The following is a 17855-nucleotide window of genomic DNA, read 5'->3' on the forward strand; positions in this document are numbered from 1 at the left end:
TTCTATAATAATACACTTATGTTATAATAATATCAATGTAACATATAATAATATAATCTGATGATGCACTGTAGTTCTACAAGTGGGCCTAGTTTGTGGTTATCTGACCCGAGGAGCGGAGTGGCTGGGCGCTGGCTTTGAGTCAATGAGTTCTCCTGGGCAACCCATGCTCCGGTTACTGATGGGTAGCTGACAAAATCAGCAGGTGACCTAGTGACACCCTTGTGGGAGAGTCCTACTCCCCGGGACACAGACCACCTTGCCCTATTTCCTTCGCTCCCAAACTTCATTCCCTCCGTCCCCAACGTCCTCCCGACCAGGTGCTACATAGCCAGGTGTGGCTGAAGCTGCCAAATGGATGAAATCCGCCTCCTTCGTGGCTGGAAAAGAACGTGTAGTTAATTTACATCTATGGAGTCTCTGTAGTTTGAGGTCATTATTTTTCTTCGCTTTCATTGCTTTAGGCAAACCTATTCTCTGTTGATCAATAACTGGAATGAAATAGTGCAGTATAATAGAAATAACATGTGAGGGAGAGATGAAAAATATGTTCCCGCTTGGCTCCATTTTATTTTGTGTATTATTTTTCTCATCTGTAACATGAGAGAGAGAGCCCGAAAAACTTCTATGGTGCTTTTCAGATCCAAAATTCAAAATTCTATGACTTTATAAGTGAAACATAAAGTTCACAAGAATATGCCAGATATTTATAATTTTGGCCTTTTGAGTAGAAGAAACATCTTGACAAACCTTCAGTTATGTACTATGTCTAATTTTTAGACACACACACAAAACCCCCCAATTCTTGAGATAACTGGTTTCACTTAAATGTTCATCCTCGTCTACATCCTCAGCCAGCTCTACAACCTTATTACGTCTATGACGTAGTTTAAAGCTATTTGCCACGCGTCTGCCAATGAAAATTTACAGAGGAGAGTGCTTTCTAGAATGTACCCATTACAAGTATAAAAATAAATTCTTCTGTTGCATAAAAGGAGGGAAAAATAATGTGAGGTTTACATGAGAAACTTCAAAGTCTAATGGAGAAAGAAGGCAGGATGTGGTTCTATTTGTTTAAAACTGTTTAACTTTTTAGATCCAAGGAGTGATATGAATTCCAAAAGGAAGAGAAACTTTTGATGGTTGGCCTAATAAAATAAAAGTACACATCAGTGAAACTGAATTCAAAGACAATTCCAACACTGCTGCACAGAGATGAGCCCGGGGTCTGGCTCCCGCCCAGTCCCCACGGCTGTGCACGCTGTAACCGCCATGTGTTATCTGCAAACCAGACCGTTTCTGTGCGGGAAGGACCAGCCAGCTCTCTCGGCCAAGCTGCTGCCATAAAACACACTAGTGATCTGATTTTTCATGCTTTTTCTTTTTTTTTTAAGGATATTATACTCTGATGCGCAGTACACGTTTGGTCCCAAATTGTCCACAGAGCTATCACAAATGACTGGTTGATGAATGTTTTACCAGAACCAGGTCACATTTTGTCAGGTTGTTCTGTGTCACTGCGAATCATTGCTTCACAGTGACGAGTGCCCTGAAAAAAAGAAAAAAAAAAAACTTTAAGCAAAAGAATATGAAGTGCGGTTAAACACTCTCATTAAGAATTATCTGCCTTTCACAATTTACATGCATTAGCTGCCTTTGATATTGCCTGTGAAGAGCAAAAGCATCACAGGATTTCTTAAAAGAACTGGAAACTAAATGTCAGAGCTGCATTTTTACACTCGGGGAGAGAACTTCCCGCCTCCTATAAAACACCTACATTCCAACACCTAGTGTTTGTTTTGGAGACTTAGAAAGAGTTAATACAGCTTGTTTGGCATCGGATATCGGTATAATGGGCTTTTACTGAAGTAATTAAAATTTGTTTATAATTAATACAGATGAATTGGTTTCTGCACAATAATAGTTAGGAGATTAACAAAGGCCACATTTTGGCAACAGGACTACATTCTTTCCCAAGTGCTATGGGACCTTATCCAATGAATGTCTGTCCAATCCGGCTGATTCTTCAAAGATGCCATATGGCACAGCTATGCATTATGACTTTTTTTCTAAAAGGCAGCCATATGACATAACTGATCTTTAAAACGTTGTCAGAAGGCATTACCTGGCTAGGCTTCGAGCTGCCTTCCAAAAACTTAGCAAGCACAAGGCTATTAATTATGAGCAAAGGAAACGTGCACGCGCACACTGGAAACTTGGCATTCTTTCCTCACAGCTGATTATCCCTCAAGCCTCCTGGCTGGGGAATTACCCCCCCCCCCCATTTTTTAAGCTCTCAACATAGAAAAAATATTCTGCTTTAAAACATGTAGTTGTCAATTTCATTATAAAACGCACGCTTGACCCCAACATGCATGCATTTTGCCACCTGTAACTTCCGCTGTATTCACGGATTTCCAAAAAAAGAATGAAAACACAACGCTATTTACAACAAAAAGTTTTCAAAACAATGTTTATAATACCATTAAAAAAAAAGGCGGGGGGAAGTATAGCTCAAGTGGTAGAGTGTGTGGTTGGCATACATGAGGTCCAGGGTTCAGTCCCCAGTACCTCCTCCAAAAATAAATAAATATAAATAAATAAACCTAATTACCTACCCTCCCTCCAAAAAAAAAAAAGAAAAAGAATTTTTCAGTTGTGGTGGTGGTTGATCTTTAGTTGACATCTATGCCTTCTGTACTCAATTTTGGGTGGCAGAAAATGTAAATAGCTCAGATATTTCCTTTCTGATACCCTCTGAAAATTAGCTTATACAGGAGGAAACATCCTTCTGAATTTTCCAGTTTTGTACGTGTGCTTAGAACAAGTTGCTTACATTTGTTTCCGTTTATAAACGGCATACTGAAATCTGTGGAACTCCAAAGAATAGGAAGAAAGGAAATGGAGAAGAAGCCGTGGTTCCAGTGGGTATGACGGGCTACGGGGCCAGTGAGAACAGCCTCGGGATCTGTGCTCACTCCTAACCTGCTCCTCTGTGTCTGTTCTGTTATTTCTACTGGACTTCTCCATTTGGATCTCAAATTCAAGGTGTGTAAAATCAAACTCCCTCTCACTGTGTTTCTTTTCTCTGTAAATGCCAGCTCCATCCTTTAGGCGAATCAGTTCAAAATCCTTGCGTCATCTTTGACCCCTCACTTTCCCTCCAACCCCCATCACATCCACTGCAGATTCTGTGACCTCTAACTTCCAAATGTACACTAATTTGCCTTCTCCGCGCTTCTTCCATTGCTAGGAGCCTAATCCTACCACAGCCGTCTTTCTCCTCTGTTGATGTAATAGTCTCCTGTTTCTCTGTTTCCAGCCTTCCTTGTCTACAGTCTGTCTCCATGAGAGCAGCCCCAGTGATCTTGTCAAAGTAAATGTCAGACCATCTCACTGCCCTGGTCAAACTCTACAGCTGACTTTGAATAGAAGTCCTCACCAGGTGTACAGGGCCCTACGCAATCAAGTCTCTCGTTTCCTTTCTTAACCCGCCCCTAACGCCATGTTCATGGCTTCAAACAAGGCATGCATTCAGTATGCGGCTCCTGCCTCGAGGCTTCTGTGGCTTCTCTTTATTTTCTCACTGTTGTTTTGGGGTGAGCTGCTACTGGTTTGCCAAATTGTCGGGAACTGTGCTAGCCAGTTGTTAAGTCAGTGGTAGCTGGAAACGAGTATTTACACCAAGGAAATTGGCCAACTTTAAAAATTACTTCTCTTCCTTCCACGAAGAGACTGTTGTTAAACATTTACCAGAATACCACTGATTTCTCTCCTTGTGGAATGTTCTTTCCTTGCACAAGTACCTCCCCTGCTTCCTCAGCTTCTCAGATTTCTATGCAAAACCTCAGGAGTGAGGCCTCCTCTGACTTCCCTGCTTAATACAACCACTTTCAACTCTCATTCTTTTGTTATTTTTCTCCATTAAACTGGTAATTTTGTAATTTTTATCTTTATTATTTATTTTTAGTTTATTGTCTGCCTCCCTGCAATAGAATATGGAATGAAAGCATAAAAGAATCAAGACTCTATCAATGTATTGATAATATATCAATATTCTATTATCATGTTATCATAATATTATATTATACGTCAATATATAGATATGCATGTATCAATACATTCCATTCTGCTGATAACCAGATCATATCCATCAGAGTTCTTCCTCACCATATAATGTCTAAAGGGCTAATTTTCAAAAAGTATTTATTTTGAAATTAAATTTCATCTCATATAAGAGTTGTAGAAATAGTATTTTAAAAAACTTATGTACGCCCTTCACTCGGATTCAGTAGTTTCTGACATTTCGCCACATTTGATCTACCTACCTATCTATCTATCATCTATTTTTTTTTTAACCAGGACCTTTTGTGGTATTTGCCTACTTCATGACCCTAAGTGCTTTGCCCAGAAACTCCTCTGTCTTTTAAAACAAATGTTTTCCATTTTTATTGAAAAATAACTGACATACATCACTGTGTAAGTTTAAGGCATACAGCATGGTGGTTTGATTTACATATATTGTGAAATAATTACCACAGTAGTTTCAGCTAACATCGATCTTCTCAAATAGATATAATAAAAAGAAAAGAAAGAAGAAAAAAAGAAACATAAAATTATTCTTGTGATGAGAACTCTAGGATTTGTTGTCTTTTTAAAATGGCTTAGAGCCTTAAATATAAGACAAGACAGGATAAATCGCCTAGAAGGAAACACAGGCAAAGCCCTGTCTGGCATAAGTCTTAGCAGCGTTCTCCCAGGGCAGTCTACCCAAGCAATGTAAATAAGAGTGAAAATAAGCAAACGGGACCTAACTAAACTCATAAGCTTTTGTACAGCAAAGGAAACCATAAGCAAAACAAAACGACAACCTACAGAATGGGAGAAAATATTTGCAAATGATACGACTGACAAAGGCTTAACTTCCAGAATATATAAACAGCTCATACAACTTAATAAAAAATACAAACAACTCAATCCAAAAATGGGCAGAAGACCTAAACAAGCAATTCTCCAATGAAGACATATGAATGACCAATAGGCATATGAAAAAAATGCTCAGTATCATTAATTATCAGAGAAATGCAAATCAGAGCTACGATGAGGTATCACCTCACACCAGTCAGAATGGCCTTCATTCAAAAACCCACAAATGACAAATGCTGGAGAGGCTGTGGAGAAAAGGGAACCCTCCTACGCTGCTGGTGGAAATGCAGTTTGGTGCAGCCACTGTGAAAAACAGTATGGAGATTCCTCAAAAGACTAAAAACAGACTTACCATATGACCCAGGAATCCCACTCCTGGGCATATATCTGGAGAGATCTCTAATGTGAAAAGATACACACACCCGAATGTTCATAGTAGCCAAGACGTGGAAGCAACTTAAATGTCCATCAACAGATGACTGGATTAAGAGGATGTGACACACACAGACACACACAGTGGAATAGTAATCAGCCATAAAAAAGAGTAAAATAATGCCATTTGCAGCAACATGGATGGACTTAGAGATTATCATACTAAGTGAAGTAAGCCAGACAGAGAGAGAAAAATACCATATGAGATCGCTCATATGTGGAATCTAAAATAATGAGACAAATGAACTTATTTACAAAACAGAGACAGACTCACAGACATAGAAAATGAACTTGTGGTTTCCAAAGGGGGAAGGGGGAGGTAGAGCGAAAAACTGGGAGTGTGGGATTTGCAGACACTGACTGCTCTATATAAAACAGGTAAACAAGACCCTGCCATGCAGCACAGGGAGCTGTATTCAATAGCTCGTAATAGCCTATAATAAAAAAATATGAAAAGGAATATGTATTTATATGTGTATAACTAAATCACTATGCTGTACACTAGAAATTTTTTTTTAAACAGGCTTTGTTCACTTTATTTTTAGCATATAAAACTATTCCGTGGCCCGGGCTGGAGCCCAGCTGGGTCCTCTGCACGGAAACTCTGGTGTGGGCCTTTATGAGATGGTCAGTGAATGCCTGATACTGGGACTTGGTGAATACTGTCCCTTTCCAGAGATCAGGGGTGAGATGGCTGTAGGTCTTGGAGACGGCATCAGAGGTGGCCTTGGTGAAGCTGCCCAGGGTGGCAGTGCAGCCCCTGGCAGAAGTGTAGCAGTCATCAGTATTGGCCATCGCAGCAGCTTCTTGAGCCCCGGGGCTGAGACGATGCCACTGCCCCTGGGGGCAGGGATGAGGCGCACCAGCATGGGACTGCAGCAGCCAGTCACCTTGCAAGGGATGGTGTGGGATTTACCGATCTTATTCCCCTTGTAGCCTTGCCACATGGGGAGATGGAGAGCTTGGCCAGGATGATGGCCCCCCGGATGGCAGTGGTTACCTCCTTGGAGCACTTAACACCCAAACCAACATGTCCCTTATAATCCCCAATGGTGACAAATGCCTTGAGCCTGGTCTGCTGGCCAGCACAGGTCTGCTTTTGCACAGGCATAATCTTCAAAACCTCGTCCTTCAGGGATGCCCGCAGGAAAAAGTCAATGATCTCAGATTCCGTGATGGGCAGGGAGGAGAGACAGATCTCCCCAGGGACTTGCTGTTCTGTTCCTCTGCATCATCTAGTCTACTGTTGATTCCTTCCAGTGTATTTTTATTTTCAGTTGTGTTCATCCATTCTGTTTGGTTCTTCATTCTGTTTTCTCTTTATTAAGTTTCACTGTGTTTATCCATTCTTCTTCTGAGTTTGTTGAACATCTTTGTGGTTGTTACCTTGGACTCATTATTGGGTAGCTTGCTTATGTCTTCTTTGCTTGGTTCTTCTTCTGGGGTTTTGTCTTGTTCCTTCATTTGGAACATATTCCCCTCTCCCCTCATTTTGCCTGATTCTCTGTGTTTATATCTATGTACTAAGCAGGTTGGTACATTTCCTGATCCTGGAGAAGTAGCCTGATGTAGGAGACATCCTATGGGACCCAGAAGCATATGTCCTGGTCACCAGAGCTAAATGCTCCAGTGATGGGGACTGTGTGGGCCTTTCTGCTGTAGTGTGATTGTCTACTGCGGGCAAACTGGAAGATGGAGCTTGTTCCAAGCCTAGCTGGATGCCAGGTCCCGCCTTCTGCAGTGGCTTCTGGTCCACTGGCTGACAGGGCTGGGGCCCAGGGAGGTTAGCTGTGGGATGCAACGAGGTCTGTGACCAGTGCCAGCCTCTGGAAGCAGCAAACTCCGCAAACTAACAGGCTGCAGAGAGAACACCACAAGGGCTGAACAAGCTGCCCCAAATGGCCGCCCCCAGTGCCTGTGTCCCAGGCTGAGTCCCAGTTGCCTTTTGTGTCTCCAGGAGGCTCTTCGGGATTAGAAAGTGGGACTGACCCAGGCTCCTTTAAAATGACCGCTTCTGCACTGGGACTCAGAGCGCGTGAGAGTTTGCGTGGGTCCTTCAAGTGTGATGTCTCTGCGTCCTCAGCCCCCCGGGTCCACTGTGTGCCAGCCCCATGGCCTTCGATGTCAGACGGCCTGGGGAATTGTGTTCCTGGTGCAGGATCCCCGGGCTGGGGGCTCAGTGGGGGTTTAGACCCCTCGCTCCTAGGGGAGAACCTCTGTAATTCTGATTATCTTCTCATTTGTGGGTTGCCTCGCCAGGGGTGCGGGTCTTGACTAGACTGCTTCCCCTCCCCTCCTACTTTAAATCTTCCCTGCCACTCTTCTGGTTAGTCTCACAGACAATTGCTGTTTAGTTAGTTGCAATCTTGGTGTGCCCATGTGAGCATGTGGGCTCAGGGTCTTTCTACTCCGCACCTTGGCCACACCCCTGAGAACTGTTGAATTTCTAAGTATTAATTCGAAAACTTATTTTCCTGGTGCTCTCTATAGAAAATAAAAGAACAAGAGTCCTGAACTTAGTAATAATCTACTTTATGAAGACTGGCCATTTCTTTTCAGAAATTGACTTTTTTTAAAAATAAGGAGCAAGTAAAAAAATTAAAACAAAAATTTTTGAAAGGGCTTAATTGATTAGTAATAACCACTCCTGATAAAAGCTTAGGAAGATGTGAGAACGTTTTCTTTTCACATCAAATATTTAGTATGGTTACAATAATTGAAGATGAATGCCAGCTCACCTTTAAATGTGCAGTGTTAGTGCTCTTTGACGTAGATGTTGACTCCAGTGTGCATATTCAAGTTAGATTATAGGCAGGGTACTTCGTGGTCTAGAGCAGTGGTTCTCAAAGTGTGGTCCCAGGACCAGTAACATCAGTGTCACTTGGGAACTTGTTAGAAATGTGTTTTTTGGAACTTCATCCTAAACCTACTGAATCAGAAACTTGGGGAATGGGGGATGTAAAGGGATAGCAATCTGTGTGATAAAATTCCCTCTAGACGGGGAGGGTATAGCTCAGTGGCAGGGTGCACACTTAGCCTGCACAAAGTCCTGGGTTCAATCCCCGGTACCTCCTCTAAAGTCAATCAATCAATCAATCAATGAATAAACAAACAAACATAATACACTCTCCCCCAAAAAACAAACCAAACAAATAAACAAACAAAAATCCCTGTAGGCAGTTTCAATGTCTGATAAGTTTGAGAACTACTGGACTAAAGGACGTATTTTCCATTCATTCATTTAGTATCTGCTCATTGATTACATAATACATACCCGGCACTTTCCTAGGTTCTCGGATATGATAATAAACAAGGCAAACTAAGTCCCTCATCTTCAGGATATTGTGTCAACTGGGGATAATCAGAGAAACACTAATTGCTTATTATATATTCAGAAGAGAGGAAGTTTAATGCCAGAATTGGTTACACAGGAAATGAAGAGCTGTGAAGACAACAGGTGATAGTATGAAGCAACCCAGAGATTAGCAACGAGAAGTCACTGTTACCCCCGGACCAGAGCACAAAGGGAGACAGTGTTGTTAGAGCTCAGGGGCCAAAGTCACCTGGCGGTCTGTCTGTAGTCAGCTGGAGGCACAAAGGGGTGACAAGTGATGCTGCAGTCCTGAGACCACCTGGGCAGAGAGGGATGGGCAGACATCCTGGCTTCTTTCTTCCTGCCAGCCTCCCACCGGCACCTCCTATTGTCTAAGCCCCAATACGGAACCTGCTGGCAAGGGACCTGCACATGCAGCCTCCAGGTGACAGTCAGGTGATCCCGAGCAGAGCAGAGAAGCCTGGAGAACCAAGAGGGCCAAAAGCCCAGCACGAGCAAGCGTCCTTTCCAGGGGATTCAGACTGTCACCTGAGTCCTCTGCGTGGCCTGTTCTTTGCACCTGTAATTTGCAGATAAAAGTTGAGAAATATTTTCAACGTGCACATTTTATGAGAAATCTGAGTAAATGGAAAACAAGGAGTGTCACAGGGGAAATAGAAGTTCCAATTTATTTTTTATTCTGTCATTGTAATACATTTGTATTCTCTCCTAAATGAATGAGATATTTAGCATGAAAAGATGTTCATGTGCAAATAGAAAAGGTGGATTAATTATACCACATTTACTATCAATTCATTTCTTTTTAATACTGACTGCAGTGATTTAAGCTTTCAAAAAGCTCAGCGCTCACACAAATCATGCCTCCAGGGATGGTGTGCTTTGTGCTGATCAATAATTATTCTGTTAATTATGGAGATATAGGGAAAATTAGGCCATTTATAATTCTGCATGCATAAGAACAACCCCCCAAAGCTGAAAATACCTTTCTGTTTAGGTTGGCTTAACGCTCTGTAAGATGATTAGACCACATTCTCAATTAATCTTTTGGCAAGTATTATTTTCTTATTTTCCTACCAAGTATATTTTGGTTTTGAAAGAATAGAAGCTAAAACTCACTATCAACCTAATTTTTCTTTTCCTTTTGGGTTTCTATCTACCTTCAGAATATTTTCTGTGATGGAATCTTTCATTCATTCAACACATATTTAATGCACGCTTATTGAGTACAAAATGTTGTGGGGGCTGAAAATCCTTTTAAAAAGGGTGAAGCCTGTGCACACAGAGGTTTCCAAGGCTGGTTTTTGAACAGCTCACTGGTCTGAGAGGCTCCCATTGTTAGATCTGTAACCTTACTTTAATTAATCAACTTGTCTGAGTCTGTTTCTTTCTCTGTAAAATAGGTCCCAACAAAGAGCTATGAGAATTAAGGATAATATATGTTTCTATGGGTCTACTGCTGTGTCTGGAATACACTGAGTATAACGGTAACAATAAATGTTAGGTCCTTTCCGAAATTTTATGCACTCTTTTCCTCTCCCTAGATGATTTCATTCTTTTATATTCATTCTCTAATGCCACCCAACACCCTCTGTCCCTTTCTTGTAGTTCTCTTATATTTTTCACCATCAGAATAACTGACCATCATTGGCAGCTAATCCCGATGGAGGGAAAAGCTCTTTCTCACGCATGTTCTACGTTAACATTAGCTTCATTCATTCAGAAGTATTAGTTGAGTAACCTATAAGGTAAAAGAATATGAAAACGAACATGTGTGTATATGGATGCCTGACATATCATGCTTTACACCAGAAATTGATGCAATATTGGAAACTGACTATATTTCAATAAAAACAAACAAACAAAAATATTTATTGAGAGTCTGTTGTGTTCCAAGCAGTCTTCTCCTGAGTGTAAGTTCTACTAAAGGAGACAAGGTATTTTCTTCTCGTTCAGTTAAAAAGGTATTTCAACAACTATTTTTGAAGTTTATGTTACATGCCAGGTTGTGTTCCAGGCACTGGGAATACAGCCAGAGGGGTCAAAAAAGGCCTTGCCCCCGTAGAGATAATGCACCCTGATCATCAAAAGTGGATAACTGGCCTATTTACAACCAATTATAAAATACATCAGGTAGCGATACGAACTTTGAAGACAAACAAAGCAGGATGAAGGGACTGTGGGAAGGTGTCTGAAACATGACTCCAGGGTAGAAAGCTGGATGAGTGAGGCAGGCACTGTGGGCGGCTGTGAGGAGAGAGGCGGCAGACAGTAGGGAGGCCAAGAACCAGGGCTAAGTGCTGGGACATTGTGGATGGCGGAGGCTGGAGAGAAAGAACAGAGAGCAAGGGGCAGTTCCCACGGGGCCTCTTGGCCCAAGGGAGGCGCTCTGCTTTTCATTCTGTGAGAGTCTGGAAGTGGAGAAGTGGCACTTCTGACTTTTGGTTCCAAAAGATTCCCCTGGCTTCTTGATGGAGGAAGGTCTCGAGGAGACTGGAGTGGCAGCAGATGGCTGCCTCATCAGGGGACAGAGCTGGTGGCTTAGATGACCTTTGTTGTGATAAAAGTGATGAGAAGGGGGCAGATTCTGGATATCTTTTTTTTTTTTTAAGTTGCATTATTTATTTATATATCTATTTCCCTTTTGGTGCTACATCTTTTTAATTTTTTTCTTTTTCAGTTTTATTAAGTAGGATTATTATAGTTTGACTGCACACACACATTATATTGCATATAAGTACATATATACAGTATACTGCACATTTTTTTAGTTGACATATATTTACTGATTATTGCTTCTAAGAACAGATTAGAGCTTTAGCTTTTTAAACTTACATAGTTATCAAAGGACTAAAGCCAACTACAAAATAAGACTCAACAGAATGTAGTAGTCCAATCATAAAGGACAGTCAAATGTGCTGACACATGTTCAAGAAATCAAAATAATAAGTTGCTCATTTGTGCCCTTATTATTATTGTTATTATTTTTTAGATTCCTCTTAAAAATGATGTCATATGGCATTCTTTCTCTTTCCTGGCCGACTTCACTTAGAATAACAATCTTCAGGTCCATCCACATTGCTGCAAATGGCATTATTTTATTCTTTTTTTATGGCTGAGTAGTGTTCCATTGTATATATATATGTACCACCTCTTCTTTAGATTCTGTATATCTTTTGAGGTGGAGTCAATAGGATTTCTGACAGTAGAATATGGATGGTGATGGAAAGAAAGAAGGCAAGTGTGACTTCAAGGGTTTTGATTGGAGCAACTGGGAAAACTCCCTCATGGGGTGCAGACTCTAGTGAGGGAGAAAGAGAATGAACAAACAAACAGAAGTGAATTGCAATGACTGACTTGCTGGGTGGTGGTGGGGTCAGGGACACTTTTCCAGGAAGTGGTATTTAAATCGGGATCTGAGAGATGAGTGAGAATTGGCTGGATGTGTGGGTGTGAGTGTGTCTTCAGGGGTGGGATGTGCAGTGGAGAACATGAGTTTTGATGTGCAAAGACCTTGAGACAGAAAAGAGCTTTATAACATACATGATTGTTGACTAGACTCAACAGGAGAACGCAGCCTGGCTTGTTCACTTGTATCTTCTCAATTGATGCACAACTTTTGCCCAGGTCCACACACACCAAGGACCTTTTCTTTGTTTGCTTTTCATTCAGCAAAATTCCAGTTCTCAGTTCTGATTCTCCCTCTCTCTCATTTAAAAACACCATAATTTTTACTTTAATAAATAAAAAAATAAACTTCATAGAACAATAAAATCTTCATGTCCCCCACCCAGAATCAACAGCTATTAATCATACCAGTTTCCGGTCTTTTTTATTTTTAAAGAAATGAGAAATTACATATAAAGCCAAATTCTCTTTAACCACCATCCACACCACTCACCCCCTCTTTGCCTTCAACAGAAGCAACCATTTATAGAATTGGATGCTTTTCCTCCCAGTTAACTGTATATGTTTTTGCACATGCATTTATAACCATATACAAACCAATAGAGTATTTTCAGTTTTGTACATTTTGAAAAAAAATCTACAGAAATATTACACTGCATGTACTATTCAGCATCTTTTTTATTTTATTCCTTTAGTTTATTTTCCTATTTGATTCCTTGGCTTATCCTTTATTTCCTGACTTCCAACTATAGAAGATGAGACTGTTTTCTCTCCTTGACCTTGCCATGCATAGCATCCTTCCTATTCCTCCTACAGAAATTTGCATTTAATATTTTTATTATGATGATTATGTAAATGTTATCCACAATTGATCACAGGGTAAGCCGTATGCATACACTTTTTACTTTTCCTGGAGTTAATAATTGCCTTTATTTTTTTTTTCGGCAGGGGAGGTATTTAATTTTTTGTTGTCTTATCACTGACCTAATCCAAACTCATCCAGTTGTCTGATTGCGTGGTGCAGGCATTACCAGTACTCTTTCGATTTTATTTTCTGTGGGGATGACATTGAAGACCTTTGACTGCTTCCATCTCTCGCAGTGAGTATGGAATTGGTGTTCTGGGACCTCCTTTCACTGTCACTCTAGGGGGTCCTTTACCTTCTCCTTGTGTTGTGTGCTGCCTTCCTGTATCCTCTGTCCTCGTCCTTTTTATTACTGCCTCATTCAGATGCTGCTGTTCTTTAATGGCCTTGTGAGAAAGAAATGCACAAGACACATCTTTGATGTCTCATGTGCTTTATTATAGCCGTACACGTGTTCCAGGAGTTTGTGTGTCTCTTAGCTCTTCTGTGATGGTGGAAGCTCTCATGCTCATCTTTGTGGCTCCCACAGGGCCAAGCCTAGCTGAACAATTAAAAATGAGAACAAAAGGGTGAAATTTATAATGTATACTTGGTGCTTGTCAATATCATGAGTTTGGACACAATTTGTGGGACACACTATCATAGAGATAGTTCCCAGCACTTGTCCATGCATCCAGGCATCATGTTGACAACTATACATATATTTGAAATTTTTAGCATTCATATGTTTGATGTTTGATGTTATATAGACACCTAGGCACATTGTCAGATTTTATTTAAAGATTGATCATTTCCATTGAAGTGCATCTAAAATAAGTCTATAAATCTACATGTATCAATATCTAGCTCTGAAGTTAAAAATAAAAATATATAAAATAAATAAAAATATATATTATATGCAATTATATATGTGAAAATCAATGCCATTTTTTTGTTAAAAGTTTTTACAATGTTTTATCATGGTGAAAAATAGATAATATAAAATTTTCTCTAATAATATTTTGGAGATCAGATTTAATATAGAAATTTGTGAATCTATGGCATTATATGTCTGACAGGACTGAGGGAGAAACTATTATGAAATTCATAATAATGATGAAAAGATTTGTGCTTTTAAGATTTTAGATAATTCTTTCAATATAAATCAGTATGTTTGTTGCATAAAAATGATTACATGTGGCCAATATGGGACACTACTAGATAACAGTAAAAGAAATTACATATTATATATATATATATATATACACACACACACTGGTTACATAGTATTAAGTGGTCTGGCCAGAAATTGAACCAAAGCAGTCTGACTCTAGAAATTGGATTCCTAACTACTAGGCAGTACTGTCTGTATTGGAATCAATCTTTGTGCGTTTGGAATGAGAACTGGATTTAGATTCAGAAGATTTAGACTTGGGTTCAAATCTCAACTATATTATTTACTAACTTTGGCTTCAATCCATATGACATCCTGCCAAAGAAATAGGAATAAATAATATGATTTTATATCAGATATTCACTGTGATAGAAAGGCTAGCACATTTTCATTATAACACTGAAATTCATCTTAAAAGAATAAAAGGTATTCAGTACTCAAGCACTAGTGCATTTAAAAACGGTATTGTAAAATAATGACATTCAAAATTAGGAAAGCACTCAGGCCCTTTTTAAACTAGCATATATCCACTTTTTTCAGGAGTTGAGATAGATATCCAATTGACAGTGTAACAGGACCGGAAGTTACAAAATTAATTACATATGATTATCACACAAAGGAAGTTGATTACACTACCTGAGTGAAAAAAAGAAAAGTAGTCAGTGAAGACAAAAAGGCACCAGAACTATACACTGATTAAAAACAAGGATTCTCATGGTTAAATTAGAAATAGCACACTTCACTTTGTCTTCACAGTAACATTAAAATTATGCATGTCCTATTTTCTTTAGCATCAGTGCAACTCTTCAGAGAGCATATAGTCATCATTGAATTTTTTTTGTTTTTTCTTTTTCCTCACTACATTTTATAAACACCCTTCACCAGAGAAAAGTGTAATAAAAGAAACAGTCCAGTGGCTTTGAAAGTGATGGGCACTGATGGGAAGCTGAGTCATGCTGAAGGCATGATTAGTATCTTCCAACTCCTACTCGTCCTTTCAGAGTCAGCTTAACTGCCATTTTTGCTGGAAGCTTTGTCTAGCCTCCCTGATCATTAGGTGCCTCAGAAATTATGGTCTCAGAGCATCTTGCTTTTCCCTTTTCAGAATATCTAAAATCATATCAATTTTCTCGGTGATTTGCCCTGTAGGACTACAAGCTTGCCCTGTAACCACGTGCCATGTTAACATGGTCAGGGCTCTACCCAGTGCCTGGTGTTTAGGATGCTCTAAAATATTAGTTGTCTATTTGAGACATTATCTTACTTTGATGTACACTTTTTTTTTGTTTCATTCTCTTTTCTCCCCTAACATCCAGACTCTCCCATAGAGTACTTTTAATACTCTTCAAAGAAGCAGAGGAAGAAAATAATTCCTGAAAAGCTTCAATTTCTAGACACTGCCTCATCACTGACACACCTGCCTTGAAAACATGTCACCTAAAGCAATTTGCTCATCACTGTATTGTGTTTACCAGAGGTTAGACATGATAAGAACTCTATCATTGCTGTCAACATTTTGTATTTCATTTTATAAGTTTAGTACTCCAGGGGTTTCCCCTTAGTATTTTCCGTATAGATAAAGTGCATTGTCACTTGGTGGCCCATGTGACTTGGTTATTTTTTTACTGAGTATTCACTGAGTATTAGAATCTGGCAACATAAAGTTGAATAAAGACATAGAATTCAGGCTTCTAACCAAGCTACATAGTACATAAATAATTAGAAAAAATGTTAGAATATAGATTCATTTCTTGGCTCCCTATTTAACAAGAAAGAGTTGCCTGAAATTTTTCTTGCCACTTTCTTCCCTCTTGTCCTCTCTTGCACTTGCTTTCATCAGGCTTTGTTCATATCACTCTGATTAAATAACCCTTGCCAAGATCACTAATGATGTCTGCATTTTACCAAACCTGATGATCAATTCTCAGTCTGCTTTTACCTGAACTTCTTGGGCTTTGGCACAAATAATTCTTGAAACAATTTCTGGACCTAGCTTTTGGGCCACCACTAATACACCATAAGAAGATGACCCCTTTTAGACTCACCCTTGTATACCAGACCCATTTATCCAAGTACCAGACGTTTCCCCTTAGATGGTATGTCTAAAACTGAACTCATGGTATTTCCCTTGAGGTCTGCTTTCCTGCTGTGTACCCCACTTCAGTTAATCACAAACCATAAAGTCATCCTTTACTCCTCCCATTTTTTAATATATTCTTATTCCAGCACACATGTTGGGTCTGTCTAAACAATTTTTTTTGAATCTAATCTTTCATCACCACCTCCACCAAATTCCTTGGTCCAAGTCAACAACATCTCTTATAGATTATTGCAACAGCCTCCCAATTGGCCTTAATCTGCTCCTATCCATCCACTATGCACCTCCACTCACCAAGTCTATTTTAATTGCAACCTGAGTAAAAACCATTAAAAGTATAAATCATATGTCACCTCCCTGATTCAAAAATATTTTCATGGCTTTGAAGAAAATCTGAGTCCTGAGAATGGGAATCAAGATGGTAGAGTAGGAAGACCCTGAGATCACTTCCCCCAACAAACACATCAAAACTACTATATATAGAGCACCTCTTGCTGAGAACAACCTGAAGACCAGCAGTGCTGCTCTTTTCCAACTGAGGCTATACAGAAAGAGCCACATGGAGTCTGGTAGGAGGGGAGGAGAAAAGATCAACTCAGAGGAACCCACACCCCTAGTGGCTGACTTAGGGGGTTATCACAGGCTCAGGGATCTTTCCTATGGAGTGAGGGGTTCAAACCCCATCTTAGGCACTCCAGCCCTGGGGTCTGGCATTGGGAAAATGAGTCCCATGGACTGAGAAGCCAAGACTCCTTTCTTGAAGAATGTGTGCACAGACTTGCTTGCTCCCAGTTCCAGTGCAGAGGCAATAGATTGAAAACTGCCCGGTTCTCTGGCTGGCCTGCCAGGACTGCCTCAGTGAGATCCCCTCACCTGCATTGGGCTCCTGCTTCACCCCTCCTGGTCTAGCACTGTACCCTGCTAACATGGAGACCACCATTATGTGCACATGGGAAACTGGAGCCAGCTGAAGGTGCAGCTTTAGCCCCTTGGGCCCTGATTCTGCCACTCAGTAGAGCGGCAACCAACAGTGAGCCTGGGAGAAGCCCTGGCTTGCCACTGGCTTTGGCTGTAGCTACTCTGACTCTAGTCCTTCCTCCCAAAAAGGCAACAGTCACCAGCACACTCTGCAAGAAGATGCAGCATGTGCTCCCTTCAAACCCAGCTCTCCCACCAAGGCCACTGGGAGCAAACAGACTGCATTCGGTCATTCCCACACTAGGAAAAGCCTTCAAGACCAGGATAGGTAACTGTTATACCTAATTTCATAGACACAAACAGAGAAAGTCAAACACAGTGAGAAGACAAAAAATTATGTTTCAAATGAAAGAAAGAATAAAATAAAACCCCAGAAAAACCCTAATGAAATGAAGATAAATAATTTACCTGATAAAAGTTCAAAGTAATAGTAATAAAAATGCTTACTGAATATAAGGTAAAAATAGAGGAACATAATGAAAACAAAGAACTAGAAAATATAAAGAAGAATCAATAAGAGTTGAAAAATACAATAGTTGAAATAAAAAAATACACTAGAAGGGATTAACAGTGGATTAGATGATATGTAAGCAATCTGGAAGACAGAGTAGCGGGAATCACCCAATCAGAACAGTAAGAAACTTTTTTCTTAAATAAGGATAGT

At 40.1% G+C, this 17855-nt stretch overlaps 1 pseudogene; it reads right to left on the bottom strand.

The window, feature by feature from the left end:
- Nucleotides 1-1489: 1489 nt before the first annotated feature.
- On the bottom strand, nucleotides 1490-17153 carry LOC107034099 (small ribosomal subunit protein uS5-like; annotated as a pseudogene).
- Between the last annotated feature and the right edge of the window lie 702 nt (nucleotides 17154-17855).

The sequence above is a fragment of the Vicugna pacos genome, chromosome 25 (assembly GCF_048564905.1).
Source record: "Vicugna pacos chromosome 25, VicPac4, whole genome shotgun sequence".
Lineage (NCBI taxonomy): Eukaryota > Metazoa > Chordata > Mammalia > Artiodactyla > Camelidae > Vicugna > Vicugna pacos.